Below are 20,850 nucleotides of genomic sequence, written 5' to 3'. Positions count from 1 at the left end.
AACCCGGGCGTGGGAAGTGAGAACGCTACCGCACGACCACGAGCTGCGGACAAGATTCAGTCACACCCAGACCATTCGCAATAATTATAAATAAATATATAAGCCAACATTATTGCACCAGTCTGCTCACTTTAAATGACAGATTATTGCTAAATATTGTTTAAGCCATTATTTATGCCTTCTTGACAGATGTTTCTTTTGGTCGTCTTTTCAATTGTGCTGTCAGTTAACATGTGTGACTGACCGCTTCTTAAATTACCATGATTTTGTAGCGGCAGTTGTAATCAATAGTTAAATAAATATCTGGCAAAAATAGAAACATATTCTTTAAATAAATACACACGTATGACAGGATATGGGGTATTGATGCCGCATTCACTTGCTGTGTTGTCGTGGAGAATGTGATGTTGTGACAGATATCTGCATAGTGAAAAAGATATAAAAAACGTTGTAAATCAATAATTAAAATAGACACATAGTTTTCAGGGATGATAGCTATATACAGTGGTACCATGTGAGATATCGTTCATTGAATCGCGAGAAGCATTTAAAAGTTGTTAATTCAGAGGTTCATTGTGAAAATATTTAATCACTGTCAAATATTAACTTCTGCTGTCGAAGGTACTGAAATTATTGTTGTGCTGTTGGATGTGCGTCATTTTTCTGAGATGGCAGATGTATTCAGATTTGCTTTATTGCGTAACTTTGATTTATTCTCAAGTTCTCTAAACGCTGTTAGAGGCCCGTCTGAAGCTACGCCATTGCTGGTGAAATGCCTCTTCTTCAAAGTGTGCGACTGCTGCTCATATTCGCCGCACCAGGACTTACCTACACCTGTCTTTCGGTGACTCCTCTTCACCCCGATTCACCTGCATCGCTCACTGTAGTGCTTCGTCTGAGGCGACCACACCAAGTCCTGAGCCCTCATACCTTGTTGTTGTTGTGGTCTTCAGTCCTGAGACTGGTTTGATGCAGCTCTCCATGCTACTCTATCCTGTGCAAGCTTCTTCATCTCCCAGTACCTACTGCAGCCTACATCCTTCTAAATCTGGTTAGTGTATTTATCTCTTGGTCTCCCTCTACGATTTTTACCCTCCACGCTGCCCTCCAGTACTAAATTGGTGATCCCTTGATGCCTCAGAACATGTCCTACCAACCGATCCCTTCTTCTAGTCAGGTTGTGCCACAAACTCCTCTTCTCCCCAATTCTATTCAATACCTCCTCATTAGTTATGTGATGTCTAAACTATTTATCGTCCACGTTACACTTCCATGCATTGCTACACTCCATACAAATACTTTCAGAAACGACTTCCTAACACTTAAATCAATACTCGATGTTAACAAATTTCTCTTCTTCAGAAACGCTTTCCTTGCCATTGCCAGTCTATATTTTATATCCTCTCTACTTCGACCATCGTCAGTTATTTTGCTCCCCAAATAGCAAAACTCCTTTGCTACGTTAAGTGTCTCATTTCCTAATCTAATTCCCTCAGCATTACCCGACTTAATTCGACTACATTCCATTACCCTTGTTTTGCTTTTGTTGATGTTCATCTTATACCCTCCTTTCAAGACACTGTCCATTCCGTTCAATTGCTCTTCCAAGTCCTTTGCTGTTTCTGACAGAATTACAATGTCATCGGCGAACCTCAAAGTTTTTATTTCTTCTCCATGGATTTTAATACCTACTCCGAAGTTTTCTTTTGTTTCCTTTACTGCTTGCTCAATATACAGATTGAATAGCATCTTACCTTAACAAACATATTTACCTTACCTCCTACCAATTCTAGGTGGCTGAATAACTCGCCTACGTACTCGTAACAGTGTTGAGGAAAATGCTGAATTACGATAGCGGCCTTATCACATCGTAGTTCTCTTATTGGTTATTCAAAACATAAAACAAAATCAAAGATACATTAATGAGGCGAAATTCGTCATATTACTGTATCAAATACGCATTAAGACCAGAATGACGTCTGAAAATGCCTTCTTGATGTAGTATTATTCGGGAAAGCTTTGGCACATTTTCTATTTGAAAGCCGGCCGCGGTGGTCTAGCGGTTCTGGCGCTGCAGTCCGGAACCGCGGGACTGCTACGGTCGCAGGTTCGAATCCTGCCTCGGGCATGGGTGTGTGTGATGTCCTTAGGTTAGTTAGGTTTAAGTAGTTCTAAGTTCTAGGAGACTTATGACCTAAGATGTTGAGTCCCATAGTGCTCAGAGCCATTTTTTCTATTTGAAACAACCACTGCATGCACACTCCAGAAATTAAGAACAAGAAGCATTCGCGTACAGTAGTCTGGTAATTTTTGGGGCATCTAGTATAGCAGCGCTGGCTTCAAAGCAACGTACTGCCTAAGTCTACATCTACATCTACATACGTACTCCGCAATCCACCATACGGTGCCTGGTGGAGGGTACCTCGTACCACAACTAGCATCTTCTCTCCCTGTTCCAATCCCAAACAGAACGAGTTAGCTGCCATTATTTACACCAATCACAAATCCTGTCCAAGTCATCTTGTATGCTCCTACAGTCACTCAACGACGGCACCTTCCCGTACACCTAAGTATCATCAGTAAACAGCCGAACATTGCTATCCACACTATACAAAAGATCATTTATGTAGATAGAAAACAACAGCGGACCTACCACACTTCCCTGGTGCACTCCAGATGATACCCTCACCTCCAATGAACACTCACCATCGAGGACAACGTACTGGGTTCTATTACTTAAGATGCCTTCGAGCCACTCACATATTTGGGAACCAATCCCATATGCTCGTACCTTAGTTAGGAGTCTGCAGTGGGGCACCGAGTCAGACGCTTTCCGGAAGTCAAGGAATATGGCATCCGACTGATACTCTTCATCCATGGTTCGCAAGATATCACGTGAAAAAAGAGAGAGTTGCGTTTCGGAGGAGCGATGCTTTCTAAAGCCGTGCTGATGCATGGACAGCAACTTCTCTGTCTCAAGGAAATTCATTATATTCGAACCGAGAATATGTTTGAGAATCCTGCAACAAACCGATGGTAAGGCTATTGGTCTGTAATTTTGAGGATCCGTCCTTCTACCCTTCTTATATACAGGCGTCACCTGCGCTTTTCTATAGTCGCTCGGGAATTTACGTTGGGCAAGAGATTCACGATAAATGCAAGGTAAGTAAGGAGCCAATGCAGTAGAGTACTCTCTGTAAAACCGAATTGGAATCCCATGAGAACCTGGCGATTTATTTATTTTCAACCCATTCAGCTGCTTCACAACCCCAGGGATGTCTATCACTATGTCCTCCATACGGGAATCTGTACGAGACAGCCATCTGTGGAGCCATCTCGGCTCATCATGCATTCATGATCGATAGTGTCTGTCTTTATAAAGCTTGGTTCAAATGGTTCAATGCCTCTGAGCACTATGCGACTTAACTTCAGTCGCCTAGAACTTACAACTAATTAAACCTAACTAACCTAAGGACATCACACACATCCATGCCCGAGGCAGGATTCGAACCTGCGACCGAAGTGGTCTTTCGGCTCCAGACTGTAGCGCCGAGAACCGCAGGTAAAGCTTGGTCTCCTACACACTAATGTCTCTGGTGGACAATAGTCACTTGTTTCCTGACGCTGGAAGAATAAGCCGAAAGTGGTTCGAAAAAAAAGTAGGACAAAAACGCACTTTGCTTTTCAAATTATAATATGAAATTTTCCTAGGAACAAGTGACGCAGGAACTCCTAAATGAAACGTTAAAGCACCCCTCCGTGATTTCCCTAAATCACTCCAGGCAAATGCCGGGATGGTTCCTCTGAAAGGGCACGGCCGACTTACTTCCCAATCCTTCCCTAATCCGATGAGACCGATGACCACGCTGTCTGGTCTCCTTCCCCAAACCAACCAACCAACCACCCCTCCCCCACTTCGTTGTGTCAGCTCCCCCGCCCTCTATTCGCGCCTCTTCTTTGTGCACGTGTTGCGCCAAAGTACGCTGGCCAGAGGCCGCCGTGATGCATTTGACAGACAGGTGCGCAGCGGGTGGGAACTGACCAGCGTGGCGGCCGCTAATTACGTAGTGACAAAGGGTCGGTAATTGGGAGCAGCAGACAGCGTCCGCAGCGGCGTGTCACCCCAAAAACGCCGTCAGCCTCCGGCAAGCCACACAAATTTGGCATCTCGAGCGCCTCCCAGCGGTCGAAGCGGCTGTTGCTGAGGCGCCAGAGGGCAGCGCAACTGGGGCTGCCACTGCACTACAGCCGGGCATCCGTTACACGCCGCCGAAAAAGGCAAAAAAAAAAAAAAAGGAACATGATGGACTGCTTATCACTTGGTAACAATTTCTACACAGTTGTGACTGCAATAAGTTTAATTTTTAACAGTCAGGTGTGACGTACCACAAGGTTCTATTCTATGTCCTTTGTTGTTTCTAAAATATGCTAACGATGTTCGAGTTTGCAATAAGACAATTTTTTTCGATCTAGGGCAAGACACCAGCATCGAAATAAAATTTCAGATATGTTAATTCATTCGCATCAGAGGCAAAGAATGACAAAAATACAATAATAGTACTTAATAACGAAACATACAAAAAAATAGTAGCGAGAATTTTTCCAAATCACGGGCGTTACGTGTTGCTGCCATTAAGTCCTCCACTGTGTAACTTAAAGAGCGTTTGCTGCAGTTCATGAAATAGGTAGTGGTTTAATCTTCGCCATATTCGCAGAGTCTAGATGCGGTAGGACAGCCTCACTTCATATTACGCGCTCTGGATCTGCGAACGCCAGTAAGAAGTGTATTAAGGTAGATAAGTGTTCCTCTCGTCCAGCCAGCAGGATGAGTGTTTCACGTCATCGGCCAAGCACACTCTGCGGAATGGTAGCACATAGCCGGACCTTAGTTCTCAACCTCTCTCGCTGTGTACCGTAACTCGTTCCAGTCAATTTGCGAGGGTCGCTATTTTCATCTGACACTCTCCGTTTGATGTTCACCCAGTTTGTTGTATTTTTTTTTTTTTAGGTGAGAGTGCAATTCACTAGTACGTCTAAATACTTCGGTGGTGGGCAGAGATATGACTGAACATTCTTCCAACCTACCATTCTTCTTTAGATGGAGGACATATACGTGAGTTTTTAATGAATTAGGCTCGAATTGGTTTTCTCTGGCGTATGTTACACTGAAGCGTCGAAGAAACTGCTATAGGCATGCGTATTCAAATACAGACATATGTAAACGGCCAGAATAAGGCGCTGCGGTCGGCAACACCAATATAAGACTGAAACTTCCCCTTAATCTGACACACAATATTTTTAGCGCAACGCAATCTGACTATCAAAAATCCCTACAAAAGAATGGCCCAGACTAACATTAACCTGTACCTTTCACAATCACTTACCTCACCAAAAATCTTCGTTACTCGAACTACTACAATACAGCGAGCGCCACTACTGCCAGCTAAATAAAAGATTCAAACTACGGAAGTCACTAACTACTGATAGACATAGTTAGCAAATGAAAGATTTTAATAGAGAACAAACAATGTATTTACCTTAATAGTGTTGAAAAAGCATAATATATACAGCAGTTCATGACATCCATTTTTACAAAATTTCAAAACTCCGCCATTTCTCTCCCCACATCCACCACTGCTGGCGGCTCACCTCCAATTGCGCAACGCTACGCGCTGTTCACCTCCAGCTGCCGCTGCCAAACACTACAATGGCAGACAACAATGCAAACTAGCCACAGACTGCCCACAGCACAGCCAGTGATTTTCATACAGAGAGCGCTACGTGGCGGCGGCGTTACCAATATAAGAACCTAAACAGCCTACTTACAAGACTAGTGTCTAGTGCAGTTGTTAGATCGGTCACTGCTGCTTCAACTGCAGGTTAACAAGATTTAACTGAGTTTGAACGAGGTGTTATAGTTGGCGAACGAGCGATGGGACACAGCATCTCCGAGGTAGCGATGAAGTGGAGATTTTCCTGTACGACCATTTCACGAGTGCACCGTGAATATCAGAATCCGGTAAAACATCAATCTCCGACATCGCTGTGGGCGGAGAAAGATCCTGCAAGAACGGGACCAACGATGACTGAAGAGAATCGTTCAACGTGACAGAGGTGCAACCCTTCCGCAAATTGCTGCAGACTTCAACGCTGGGCTATCGACAAGTTTCAGAGTGCAAACCATTCAACGAAACAGCATCGATATGGGCTTTCGGATCCGACGGCTCTCTTGTGTACTCTTGATGAGTGTACAATTCAGCTGGACCCGTCAACACCGACATTGGACTGTTGATGACTGGAAACATGTTGCCTGGTCAGAAGAGTCTCGTTTCAAATTGAATCGCACGGATGGACGTATACGGGTATGGAGACAACCTCATGAATCAATGGACCCTGAATGTCAGCAGGGGACTGTTCAAGCTGGTGGAGGCTCTGTAATGGTGTGGGGCGTGTGCACTTGGAGTGATATGGGACCCCTGATACATCTATATACGACTCTGACAGGTGACACGTACGTAAGCATCTTGTCTAATCACCTGTATCTATTCATGTCCGTTGTGCATTCCGACGGATTTGGGCAATACCAGCAGGGCAATGCGACACCCCACACGTCCAGAATTGCTACCGAGTGGTTCCAGGAACACACTTCTAAGTTTAAACTCTTCCGCCGGCCAGCAAACGAGCCATTATTGAGCATATCTGGGAAGCCTTGCAACGTGCAGTTGAGAAGAGATCTCCACCCTGTCGTACTCTAATGGAGTTATGGACAGCCCTGCGGTATTCATGGTGTCATTTTCCTCCAGCACTACTTCAGACATTAGTCGAGTCCTTGCCGAGTCTTGCTGCAGCGCTTCTGCATGCTCTTGGGAGCCCTACACGATATTAGGCAGGTGTACCAGTTTTTTTGACTCTTCAGTGTACTTCAGATAGATCTTCAGATAACTCCTGCAATATCGAAGTGACTTGAATGAGCGGCAGCAGCTCTTTCGTCCACGTATCTGAAGCATCTGCCATCACTTGGGAGGGGCTTGTCATTCGTGTAAATATTTAAAGTACAGTGTCATTTTGTAGGCCGTTCCTTTCTTACTTCCAACGAATACTCTGCCTTTGAAATTCGAAAAGGAACGTGCGATTTTGAAGAAGGTTGGAATTGAGGTTAGTACTTACGTCATACCCGTGGAACTTTGGATTTTTCACGTTATTAAGATTGAAACGTTCCTTCCTTTCTGAGTTTCCGTCGCTTCTTGCGAACTCGCACTTGCGTATGAGGCTAGAATCCACGCTCTCTTGGTGATGTGTGTGCTCCAGACAAATTGGGCGACCTATCGCTCTACGGATTTACTGGGAAACGTTAGTCGCCAGACACGGAATAGCAAAAAAGAGCGATTTATGATATGAAACAAAATTTTTATCGTTGTTTTTATACACGAAAAGTAGTTGATTTATTCGTAATTTTAATGTGGTGTAAGAAACTTTTTTGTAAACGGTATGACATGTAAAGAATTTGATAAAAACTAGTTTAGACATAGCAGACACACATTATTCACAGAGTATATCAAAGAACAATAAATAAATATGCCAGTTGTTGAACTGTCAAAATAAAGGTTTCTGACCCTTCGGCCATGAAAACAGACGACTGCGCCTTGACCCTCTGAATAAAAAAATATTATCTATAAATTTGTATAACTTAATAAGATAAGGAAATTTTGTACTGTAGTAGAAGACCCAGTCTATGTATGCGAATCCACAGCCTACAGTAAGGGGTGCGCTTAGTGGCACTTCCTAGATGTTTCCAGAGAGGTACGCGTAAGATCAAATAGGAAGCTATGCGCTGCAGCAGAGATACTGTTAGATTAGAGAGATGTGACTGTCGCTCGTTGCTTTTTAAGTCGGCAGAAAGAGAGGAGTCTGTGTTGTATCTTGCTGGAGAAAGGACGCGAAAAATTTGTCACTTCTCTTCTAACAGTTTCCTTTTAATATTGGATTTTGAGTTAATATAAAAAGCTTCAATTAAAATTTAGAGCCTGTCTATTTATCTGTCAAACAGTTCACCTCAACTCATAGAAATATGGGTTTCTTTCATTGGGCGACACGGCCAGCAATCAGCAACTTCTATGTTGAGTGTATTCAAAACGGCCATCGCAGCAGAGAGAAGCGGAAAAGGTTCCACTGGGAAGACAATACACGTAAGAACATTTAGTGTTAAATTTCCTAGAAGCCTTACTTCAGACATATTTGATGGTGCCTGTTCGGCAGCCGGCCATAAAATCATTTCATTAACTTCGATTTATGACTTCACAGTTAAAAGCCATAAAACATTTCCAGTTGAAAAACTCTTAATTCATTATCCAGCCAATAGTAAAAATAGAATATAATACTCATCCATAAAAATTCCAACGTTGTTAGGGGACATGAAGTTCACTAATGGCTACAAATGGTCTCCAAGTAGCCGAACATAAACATTTACAGTCAATGATCGATTCAATTAGAGCAGAGTACCCAGTCCGTACCATGTAAACACAGCATACAGTTGAGGAGTCACCACCAGCTTGCACAGTGTCTAGTTGACAACTTGGGTCCATGTCTTCGTGGCGTCTGTGTTACACAGGGTGAATCACCTAACGTTACCGCTGGATATATTTCGTAAACCACATCAAATACTGACGAACCGATTCCACAGACCGAACGTGAGGAGAGGGGCTAGTGTAATTGTTTAATACAAACCATACAAAAATGCACCGAAGTATGTTTTTTAACACAAACCAACGCTTTTTTAAATGGAACCACGTTAGTTTTGTTAGCACATCTGACCATATAAACAAATACGTAATCAGTGCCGTTTGTTGCATTGTAAAATATTAATTACATCCGGAGATATTGTAAACTAAAGTTGACGCTTGAGTACCACTCTTCCGCTGTTCCTACCATGCCCCGCGGGCAACTGTGCAGGTTGAACGTCCTAACGCAACCCGTTCAGAAGTTAAGATGATTTTATTTCATGTAGTTCAATAATTATCACCCTGTGTATGCTAAATTTTATCTTTGTAACTATAGTGGCTTTTGTGTCACTCGTTGGGTTTAGTCTTCATTAGAGTTTCCCTTTTTGATATTTTCTCTGTTAAGACGGCCATGACGGATACCCTTCCAAGAAAACGCTGACAGCCGTGTTTTTCCCAGCACAGGGCCTAACCCTCCAGCTAGCTGATCTGCAGTGTATGGTTTGGTTTAGCGACGAAACCCATTTTCAAAATGGTTCAAATGGCTCTGAGCACTATTAGACTTAACATCTGAGGTCATCAGTCCCCTAGAACTTAGAACTACTTAAACCTAACTAACCTAAGGACATCACACACATTAAAGCCCGAGGCAGGATTCGAACCTGCGACCGTAGCGGCAGCGCGGTTCCAGACTGAAGCGCCTAAACCGCTCGGCCACTCCAGCGCCTAAACCCATTTTCATATGAATCATTTCGTCAATAAGCAAAATTGTCGCATTTGAGAGACTGAGTGTCAACATTTCACGATCGAGAAGTCTCTTCACCCTCAACGGGTGGCTGTGTGGTGTGCAATATCCTGTCATGGAATAATCACTGCGATATTCCTTGATGGCACCGTGATTTCCGAACGGTACGTGAAGGATTTGGAAAATGATTTCATCCCCATTACCCAAAGTGACCTTGATTTCGATTAAAGATGTGGTTCATGCAGGTCGGAGCTCGGCCCCATCGAAACAGGAGAGTTTTCATGTCTTGGACGAGCACTTTGGGGACCGTATTCTGTCTCTGGGGTACCCAGAAGCCACTGGCGTGGGCGTCGATTGGCCGCCATATTCTCCAGATATGAACACAGGCGCCTTCTTTGTGTGGCGATATATAAAAAAGGTAAGGCGGGCAGCAATAACCCCAGAACCATTGCTGAGTTGAAAACAGCCATTCAGGAGGTCATCGATAGCATCGACGTTCCGACACTTTGGGGACCGCATTCTGTCTCTGGGGTAACCAGAAGCTGACATCTAGTAGGGCGTATGAGTGGCAGTAAGTCGCATCGTGAGTGTATCAGAAATATTTCTAAGTATGTGGTCGTGGGCTTGCGATTTTCGAGTGTTTCGATAACGAACACTCTGAAATATTTTCAGCTTGTGTGGACTTAGAAGGTTTCACGTCAGGAGAACTGGTTGCTTTGGGGAATTGTGATATTCACGTGTGTTGAGATTGTATATTTCGCTTTAGGTGACTTGGTCCAAACTTCAAAAACTTTTCTCCAATTAACTTTGAGAGTGATCTGCTCTTAGAATTTCGCTACTTCACGATTTCGGAACTTTAGACTTGTGCTATGAACTTTAATTATTTTATGTGGAACTTCGTAAGTTTATGAAAATGTGTGATCCTGTTCAGTTTATTTAAAGCCTCACACAGATTGTTATGAACGTAGTAATTAATGACCGTTAATTATGAAAATTGGTTTTTTATTAATTTTATTGAACTCAGTTTCTTAAAAAATTTCAAAATGCTTTCAATAGTGAACATCATTTAGTGTCTGCATATATTGAACTTGTGGCTGAATTTATTTACGATTAATGTGACAGATGTGTTGGTTGGCTCTAGGATAAAAATGAAACCAATGTTTTAGAAATCCAACCATACTTTAAGGAGGCTCTACAAACAGTGTTTTTTCCTTGTTTTCCAAATTTTTTATGTGTACTGATGCTCTCGAGGGCTCACGAATCATTATTTGGTCGAAGCACCAGGGTTTAGCATCTCCACGTTAAAATTTATTCAACCATACCGTGCATAGGTTGGTCGCATTAGAATCAGCAAGAGAACAGTCTACGTTTCATACTAACAGTCCTAATTTCGCAGTTGGCTTCAGCTGTCGAAATGAACCTCCCATGTCACGCAATGTTCGTTCACAGTGGAGTCCGCGTAACGGCAGCTGTTCCCTGCACTACCATGTTGGCCGGCCGGAGTGGCCGTGCGGTTCTATGCGCTACAGTCTGGAGCCGAGCGACCGCTACGGTCGCAGGTTCGAATCCTGCCTCGGGCATGGACGTGTGTGATGTCCTTAGGTTAGTTAGGTTTCAGTAGCTCTAAGTTCCAGGGGACTGATGACCTAAGGTGTTAAGTCCCATAGTGCTCAGAGCCATTTCAACCATTTGAACTACCACGTTGTCTACACAGCCACGAGTCACGTTATTTTGTATATACTCTAACCGGTAAATATTGCGCGATTCGTAATGCCATGCCCTTCTCCTTCTCCTCCTCCCCGTCGTTCTCCGTTTTCTTCCACTTCTTTTGCCTTTTTCGTTACATCTACAGGGTCTACATAGCTACGTATCGGTTTTGGCAGTGTTGTCTGCTTATCTGATGTCTCCCTGACGCCACAAATTATTCTTGGAAGGAATCTGCTTACCCTATATTTCGTCTGGTATAGGTGTCATATTCAAGTGCGGTGATGTCCCCCTATTTAACACTTTATAAGACGGAAACTAATTATTGTGCGAGTACAAAACTTGATAGCATTAAAAAATTTGGAAATTTGTGTTAGGGTCTTATGGGACCAAACTGATGAGGTCATCGATCACTAAGTTTACACACCATTTAATCTAACTTAAACTAACTTAACGCTAAGGACGACATACACGCCCATGCCCGAGGGAGGACTCGAACCTCGGACGGGGAGAGTCGCGCGGACCGTGACAAGGCGCGTAAGACCGCGGGACTACCCCCCGCGGCGGTAGCATTAATGTCCAGCGTATGGGGCGCAGATTTTCATGTGTCACAGCGCCACCGTCCATTTCCAAATTCATAGTTTCACACAAGTGACAAGTTGCAGTGTACTTGCTGTGTCAACACGAGCTTGGACAAAAGGAACAGGACATTATTGATGAAGTTCTGTTACCAAAACAACACTAATGCTGCAGCTGTACTTCGAGAATATCGCCAGCTGAAAGGATTACGGAAGGGTCCTCTTTCTCCACCTGCTGTGCGGAGCGTGATGAAAAAGTTCTAATCAACTGGAGAAATGGGCGCCGCTCTGAGAAAAGTCCGACGACCGGTTGTATACAGATGGTTGATGAAAACGCTCTTGCTATGACCGACAACTCTGTGCGCAATTCGCTATCGTCAGGCAGTGTGCATGCTGTGTCACGACTGTTCGAAATCCCGTGGTCCGCTGTACGGAAGGTGCTTCGAACCATTCTCAAATGGACGCACAAAGACGTGTTGATTTCGCTCTACACTTTCTCGCAAGAACTGAAGTTGACGAGGGCTAGCTCTGGACTATTCTATGGTTGGACGAAGCTCATTTTTCTATGACACATGAGATGAACACACGGAATTGCCGAATGAGGGGATCTTCACCACCAGTCACTGTGCATGGAGTTCCTTTGTATGGCGAACGTGGTGTGGCTTCATGGCTACATTCATCATTGGCCCATTCTTTTGAACAGGTTCGCGCTCAAGGACCAAAGACGTGCAGTGCGACTTGCTAGCGTTATTGCCATGTGCTTTGCCAGCATGTCATACCCACCGTACAGGAGACAGACACATTGAACTCAACAGTTTTCATGCGAGATGGGGTCCCACCGCACATCGCTCGTGAAGTTCACCTGCTTCTCCGAAACACATTTGGAAGCGATCAAATTATCAGCCAATCGTCTCCAAATGCTTCGCTGTCATCATCCCCGGATCTCACTCCTTGTCCGGCCGCTGTGGCCGAGAGGTTCTAGGGGCTTCAGTCCGGAACCGAGCGACCGCTACGATCGCAGGTTCGAATTCTGCCTCGGGCATTGATGTGTGTGATATCCTTAGGTTAGTTAGCTTTAAGTAGTTCTAAGTTCTAGGGGACTGATGACCTCAGATGTTAAGTCCCATAGTGCTCAGAGCCATTTGAACCATTTTTTGTCACTCCCTGTGATTTCCGGATGTGGGGCTACCTGAAGGACAGGATTTACCAGATGAACATTCACGCATGTACTGATTTGAAATGCAGCATATCAGGAAAGGTAGCCACTATACCTACGGACATGCTTCGTTCTGCTGTGCAGAATGCAATATTGCCCTGTCAGACTCTTCTGCACACTGATGGGCGCCATATTGAGCCCCTTTTGTAGCAGTAATGGTACCGGTATGTAATAGCATGATGTACCGTAACAGCGTATGAAAAGTGTTTCAATTAACCTAATTCTGCATTACATCTCTTTTCCATGTCGCTGACAGTAATGCTGCCAAGTGTTATAACGTGTTAAATAGGGTAAATTTAACTATAGCATCCTGGTAATACTGTTTGCATATTATGTTCTAACATTCTGGGTGGTGTCTGTTTGTTCTGAGTCGTGTCTCCCTACCACCTTCCCGCAACGACGCTCTGAGCGTGTTTTTTAGGGAATTGACTAGTTTGAACCTGGGACCTGTTGCTGGTAAGGAGAAGCCAGACCACACATGACATGTAGAGTTCAGAAGAGTTCAGTGAGATTAGCGATGATATAACCAAATACTTAATGATTTCAGCGTCAGCTCCACTGGACTCCCTGTAAAAGAATCTTAATACTAAATAAATTTAGGGGAAGGGGTTCAAGGCTTTCCTATTTTTAGTTAGCTGGTAAAATAACGTTGTAAAAGCAGTTACGTTTATCATTGGAATTTTTACTCTACTCACAAAACATTGTTTGTAAATTGTACTATTGACAAAAGGAAATATTTTAATACATGATGATAAAAACAAACTGCGTTCAACAAAAATGTGAACGAATATTCCCTGAATGGGTTTCCAAGTTCTGTAATGGATCGAAGGCTGACCTATGCCATATCACATCTATAATGTAGGTTTAAATAAAGTTTCATAAAAGAGAAAACTATAAAAAATGGTCTACAATGACCCTCAATTATCTTTAATTACTCATCTAACTTGTTGTAAATTACAGTGGCTGATGTGGCTTCTTGATAATTATATAGCAGAAAAATCATCGCGTTTCATATTTTAACTTCAAGTAGCAAATGTAAATACCACGAAGTTTAATTGACGATCGACACTAGTATTACGTAAAAAGGGGATGTAACAGATGAGACTTCTGCAGTTCTGAGTGAAGCCTTATGCGCTCTTATGCGGCATCGCGTGCGTTCATTACCTTGTCGGTGATTAGGCAGCGTCAGGGGCGGCGGGCGACGCAGCTCCACACACCTCGGCTGGCGATGTGGGTGTCCCATTGTGCCGCTCTTATCGTAGGACCTTCTAGCCTACACAGCTCTGCTCTCGGCTTCTGTTCTCGTTTCTCCCCTCAGAACTGCGTCTGTTTCATGATGTGAAGGTATGTTATGCATTTAGGCGTTCTTGTGTTAGTCTGTGGTATTCCATTTACTCACTCGTTGATCGTATTACTTTGGTTAATTTAATGACAGGATTTATTCGGAGCTGGAAGGTGTTGGAGTTGCCTGACACCTTACAATGCGCATGGGGCAGGATGCGACTACTCAGTAATCACCTGGTGGGATGTGGGAAACCACCTAAAAGCCACATCCAGGCCAGGTGGCTCACCAGCCCTTATTGTGAGTCTGTGAGGCGGATTGAGTTCGGTACTGGCTTGCCACTGCATGCCCCAGAAACACGCACGTTGGCCCTTGCTTTCAGGTACCCACGCAGTCCAAAAACTCCCTACCGTTGCATTGAATTTGTTACCGGGTTGTTTTCTGACCGTCCTTTTTAATGCAAAGGTAGGGGCAGTTGCTAAGCCACAATTTGCTCTTGTTTGCCTCTAACTGGGTGTATCACTGCGCGCGTTCCGTTCTGCCAGGTAATGTGTTAGCTGCGGCAGAGCACGGGCTGAATCCCGCAGGGTGCCCTAGCGGCCTGCGAGTTTTTTGACAACTGCCGCGTTGCACCGCGCCGCCAAATTGCGTTCCGCACGCGTCGCTGCGACCGCGGCGCTGCTTAAAGCTTGTTAACGTCGGCGGGCGTGGCTCGATAAATCAGGGGGGGCACCCTGGGAGCCGTAAAACTCCCCACCCCGAGCCCTGAACGTGGGGCCGTGGGCGCCAACAGCCGCTACACGGCGATTCGGGGTGTGTGCTGCTGCTGGAAGTAATTTGCGCCTCCTGCTGCAGGCCGGGCGAACACGCCGATACGAGCAGCGCGCACCCGGGGACCGCCAGAAGAGTTCCGTACGTAGGAAGCCGTTAATGCTCTCCCATTTTCGTGTTTTTCCAGCTGCTTTCCAGAAACGAAATTTTGAAATACTCGCAGTTACAGAATGTCAAATAAAACACCTTTCAGCTATCTAAATTTCCAGACTGTTATTTTATTGGGCTACGAGTTTCGGCGGTATATTACGCCATCTTCAGGCCACCTGACCGACGTGTATGAATATTCCAGCCTCGGTTATGTTCAAAATGGGTGCCAGCATTCGAAGACTAATGTCTGTAGGCTTCTGATACAGTAATTACTTCAAGAGATCACTTCAAACATCATCTGTTGACTGTTAGATACACATTCAAACTGGCGCCAGCACAACATGCGGCAAAGAGGTTGCAATAAGATCCTCGGAGTAGTAAATAATAATGTCTTGTGACGAGGGCCTCCCATCGAGTAGACCGTTCGCCTGGTGCAAGTCTTTCGATTTGACGCCACTTCGGCGACTTGCGCGTCGATGGGGATGAAATGATGATGATTAGGACAACAAAACACCCAGTCTCTGCGCGGAGAAAACCTCCGACATAGCCGGGAATCGAACCCGGGCCTTTTAGATTAACCTTCTGTCACGCTGACCACTCAGCTACAGGGGACGGACCTCAGAGTCGTGAAGCAACTTAAACCACTTAATAAAAGCAAGTCTTCTGGTCCAGACTGTATACTAGTTAGGTTCCTTTCGGCGTATGCTGATGCGTTAGCCCCATACTTAACAATCATATACAACCGTTCGCTCGACGAAAGATCCGTACCCAAAGACTGGAAAGTTGAACAGGTCACACCAATATTCAAGAAAGGTAGTATGAGTAATCCACTAAATTACAGGCTCATGTCGTTAACGTCTATATGTAACAGGATTTTAGAACATATATTGTGTTCAAACATTATGAATTACTTGCAAGAAAATTGTCTATTGACAAACAGTCAATATGGGTTTAGAGAACATCGTCTTTGTGATACACAACTAGCTCTTTATTCACATGAGCTGTTGAGTGCTATTGACAAGGGATTTCAGATCGATTCCTTATTTCTGGATTTCTACAAGGCTTTTGACACTGTATGACACAAGCGGCTCGTAGTGAAATTGTTTGCTTATGGAATATACTCTCAGCTATATGACTGGATTTGTGATTTCCTGTCAGAGAGGTCACAGTTCGTAGTAATTGACAGAAAGTCATCGAGTGAAACAGAAGTGATTTCTGGCGTTCCCCAAGGTAACGTTATAAGCCTCCTAAACGATTTGGGAGACAATCTGAGCAGCCGTCTTCGGTTGTTTTCAGATGACACTGTCGTTTATCGACTAATAAAGTCAGCAGAAGATCAAAACAAACTGCAAAACGATTTAGAAAAACATTTGAATGGTACGAAAAGTGGCAGTTGACCCTGAATAACGAAAAGTGTGAGGTCATCCACATGAGTGCTAAAAGGAATCTGTTAAACTTCGGTTACACAATAAATCAGTCTAATCGAAAGGCCGTAAATTCAGCTATTTACCTAGATATTACAATTACGAACAACTTAAATTGGAAGGAACACATAGAAAATGTTGTGGGGAAGGCTAACCAAAGACTGCGCTTTATTGGCAGGACACTTGGAAAATGTAACAGACCTATTAAGAAGACTGCCTACACTACGCTTGTCCGTCCTCTTTTAGAATACTGCTGCACAGTGTGGGTTCCTTACCAGATAGGGCTGACAGAGTACATCGAAAAAGTTCAAAGAAAGGCACCACGTTTTGCATTATCGCGAAATATGGGTGAGAGTGTCTCAGAAATGATACAGGATTTGGGCTGGACATCACGAAAAGAAAGACGTTTTTCGTTGCGACGGAGTCTTCTCACGAAATTCCAATCACCAGCTTTCTACTCCGAATGCGAAAATATTTTGTTGACACCGACCAACATAGGGAGGAACGATCACCAAGACAAAATAAGGGAAATCGGAACTCGTTCGGAAAGATATAGGTGTTCATTCTTTCCGCGCACTATACGAGATTGGAATAATAGAGAATTGTGAAGGTGGTTCGATGAACTCGCTGCCAGGCATTTAAATGTGGTTTGCAGAGTATCCATGTAGATGTAGATGTAGATGTAGAACGAGGCCAACAACAGACTCGCAGGAAATGGGCCGCCAACGCCCTCTCGCCCGCCAGTATTTAAAATCGCTGCCGCGGACTGGAGGGCCTGTCTGTCGCAGTCTGTCACATTGAGTAAGTTCCAGTGTCACCATCGCAGCCTAGCGACAACCGCAGTTGCAGTTAGCTCCAGCGCTAACTAAGAGGCAGGCAGCACGTAACAACCATAATAGTGTACACAGCGGACTTTGTACTTCACCAGCAGTGAGGCTAATGTGGACAGTACAGAGAGCTTATACCACAACGACGATCTTGAGATAAGTAACTTTCTATTCTTATGAATAAAGAACCAACTTAATCTACGCATATGGTTTGTGTTATAGGAAGAGTATACCGGCCACCAAACAGCATCCTCTCCTAGCTTCTCATCGTACAGCTCCACAGAGACAATGAGACGACGTAAAAAGAGCAGTCTTTGACTGTTTATCTAAGAATCAGGAGATGATGTTTGAAGTGATCGCTGTATCTGAAATCTACTGATACCAGTCTTCGAATATTGACCCCTATTTTGACTGGAACCGAGGTTAGAATTTTCCTATACGTCCGTCAAGGGACTTGAAGACGGCGTAACATATCGCCGAAACTCGTAGGCCAATAAAATAACAGTTTACAAATTTGGACAGCTGAAAGTCGCTTGATTTGACATTCTGTACTGAACAGCCGCGGTGTCGCAACCGTCTCTGAAAAGATGGGCATGCAGAGACTTGTAATTACTATCAACTATGTTCGAAAAGTCCCCTTATGCGACGTGTTTATCCGCTATGCGCTTACGGTAAATTTGGAGTTTATTATAAGGCCTATTATTTTTCACCTTAGCAGCTCTTTTATTGCATTAGAAGCTCCGTTTCCTCCCAACACTGTCATACAGCTTGATAAATTATGGAATACATACAGACCTGCTGCAGGTCAACTGGAAAGTCTGAAATATGACACCAGGATAGTATACCCATACGTATTACACTGAGATGCATCAGCGAGTTGTCATTTGTACTCAGGTGATTCAAGCGAAATGATTTTCGACCCGATAATACTAACACGACGGAAGTTAATAGATTTTGGAACGCAAAATGGTAGCTGGGGCTAAACACTTGGGACATTCCATTTCGGAAGTAATTAGGGACTTCAACTGATCAATATCGACTCGCTGAATACATCTCATGTCATTCCCATGAACAAATCGAAGAAAAGATGGGGTAAACCCGAATCGTATCGACCTTCCACCTTACTACCGTGTTCGGTGAAGGTAGTGGAAAGGATTATTAAATGGTGCTTAGAATGGTCGACGAAAGACAGCAAAATATTACCGGGAAAACAACTTAGGTTTCGAAAAGGAAAAGGAACAAGTGAAAACCTGAATGAGATTTTCACTCTGCAGAGGAGTGTGCGCTGTTATGAAACTTCCTGGCAGATTAAAACTGTGTGCCCGACCGAGGCTCGAACTCGGGACCTTTGCCTTTCGCGGGCAAGTGCTCTACCATCTGAGCTACCGAAGCACGACTGACGTCCGGTCCTCACAGCTTTAATTCTGACAGAATCTCGTCTCCTACCTTCCAAACTTTACATAAGATCTCCTGCGAAACTTGCAGAACCAGCACTCCTGAAAGAAAGGATACTGTGGAGACATGACTTAGCCACAGCCTGGGGGATGTTTCCAGAATGAGAATTCTGGAAACCGGAGGACCGGGCGTGAGTCGTGCTTCGGTAGCTCAGATGGTAGAGCACTTGCCCGCGAAAGGCAAAGGTCCCGAGTTCGAGTCTCGGTCGGGCACACAGTTTTAATCTGCCAGAAAGTTTCAAATGAAAACCTGTATAATACTAGGTGTATATATCTAAGGTATCACACAGGATATATCACAACAACAAACAATAAGGTAAACAAACAACTAATGAATATCATGTAGTGTTCTGACATGCAACACGCCAAGTAATATAACAATACACACAAACACAATAAACATACTTAAAAACAAACCATTTCAGATGAGAATAGCTCGAGGTTCTACCGCGAACTTCTCACGTGAAATAGGTAGAAATAGGCTATTATCAACCAACAAGCTACTTAGACTATATCATACCTCCAAATATCTTGTATCACTCCCTTGTACATATTGCAGCTTATTGTCACCACACTTATTATATTACACTTTTTAATTTTTCTTTGACATTTGCAGTAAATATATGATATTCTCATTAACTAAGGAGAAATAAATTACCCATACCACTTTAAAATTTGATAAGCATTCAGTTCTCTGTAACTGTAGATAAATTTTTATATATTACTTTCTTTATATTATTTAAAAAAGCATTAACATCTGTATACCAATAATAATGAAAAAATAAGAAGTCTTTGTTGTTAGATTTGTAAGCATCCTACGCACCTTACATTTGAAGGTGGTGGGCTACTCTTTACTGTTAATGAAATAAATAAATAAGAATGTAAGTAAATGTTTTGGTAGTTACTGACATACAGTAAACTTCCCTTGGAATAATTATATGATGGTTGCGTTCGTGACTAAAACAAACAACGTCGTCTTGTCAGTCTTAGGAAAAAGTTGGAGATACTCGGGCTTAGTGTTGTAAGCTTCCTGATCAATAAGAAGACTATATTCTTGCAACACGGAACTATAAGAAACTAGTAGAGCACTCCCACAGGGATCAGTCTTGGCTCCGCTGTTATTCAGTCGGTATACTGCAGATCTTCAGGACAGTATGTAGATGAGGTGTCCATATATTCTGAAGACTGTACTCTTCAGCCCAGCCACCTGAAAATGCACGCCGCTCTCATACGGCTGCATGAATGGTGTACAGATAGTGGCTTCGAAATCTCTGATAGCAAGTTCTCTCTTAAGATCTTTACTCGCCAAGGATTTCACTTCCCCAGACGATTCGACTCAGACAACAAAATTTTGCAGCTACGAAAACAACACTTATCTTGGGATGATTATTGATAATAAACCAAGATGTGTTCATCATACCCGACTTATGACTACATCGGTGGACAGAGATGACTTTATACCGGTCGCTCCTGAGGACACACTTTGATTATGGCCACATGTCGTACGGACCAGAGTCAGACAGCACGCTCCAAAGACTCGACACTATGCAGTACAAAGCCTCACGTATGGTTACTGGGACGTTCATGTCAACCCCAGCTTAGGAACGCATTACTGGTTTAAGCGAATGACGAATATTCTTCTGCAAGAAATTCCTCCTGCTGCTCTGTTTCGACGAATATGGGCCACTTCATAAAAAAATAAATCCGGGAATTAACATCCTGTTGTGTTTGCGGAACGCACTGCTTAAACAAGCAACTTCCACCCATCGCAGCTGACTACATGGAGTGAAACGGATCTTGTTGTCTCGTTCCATATTTTTCTCAATAAATTCCAGTACAGGAGAATTATAGCGAGACTGTTTTTCTTTGCAGAAGAAAGTCTGTGAGTAACAAGCAGAAGAGAACGGATCAAGCGGTGTCTATTTATTTATTTTTATCTTGTGCCTTGGTCAGGCCACGTACCATGGGCCTTAAGCTCACGG

This window comes from Schistocerca cancellata, chromosome 1 (genome assembly GCF_023864275.1).
Source record: "Schistocerca cancellata isolate TAMUIC-IGC-003103 chromosome 1, iqSchCanc2.1, whole genome shotgun sequence".
NCBI classification, from domain to species: Eukaryota; Metazoa; Arthropoda; class Insecta; order Orthoptera; family Acrididae; genus Schistocerca; species Schistocerca cancellata.
This window is presented reverse-complemented; position numbering follows the sequence as displayed.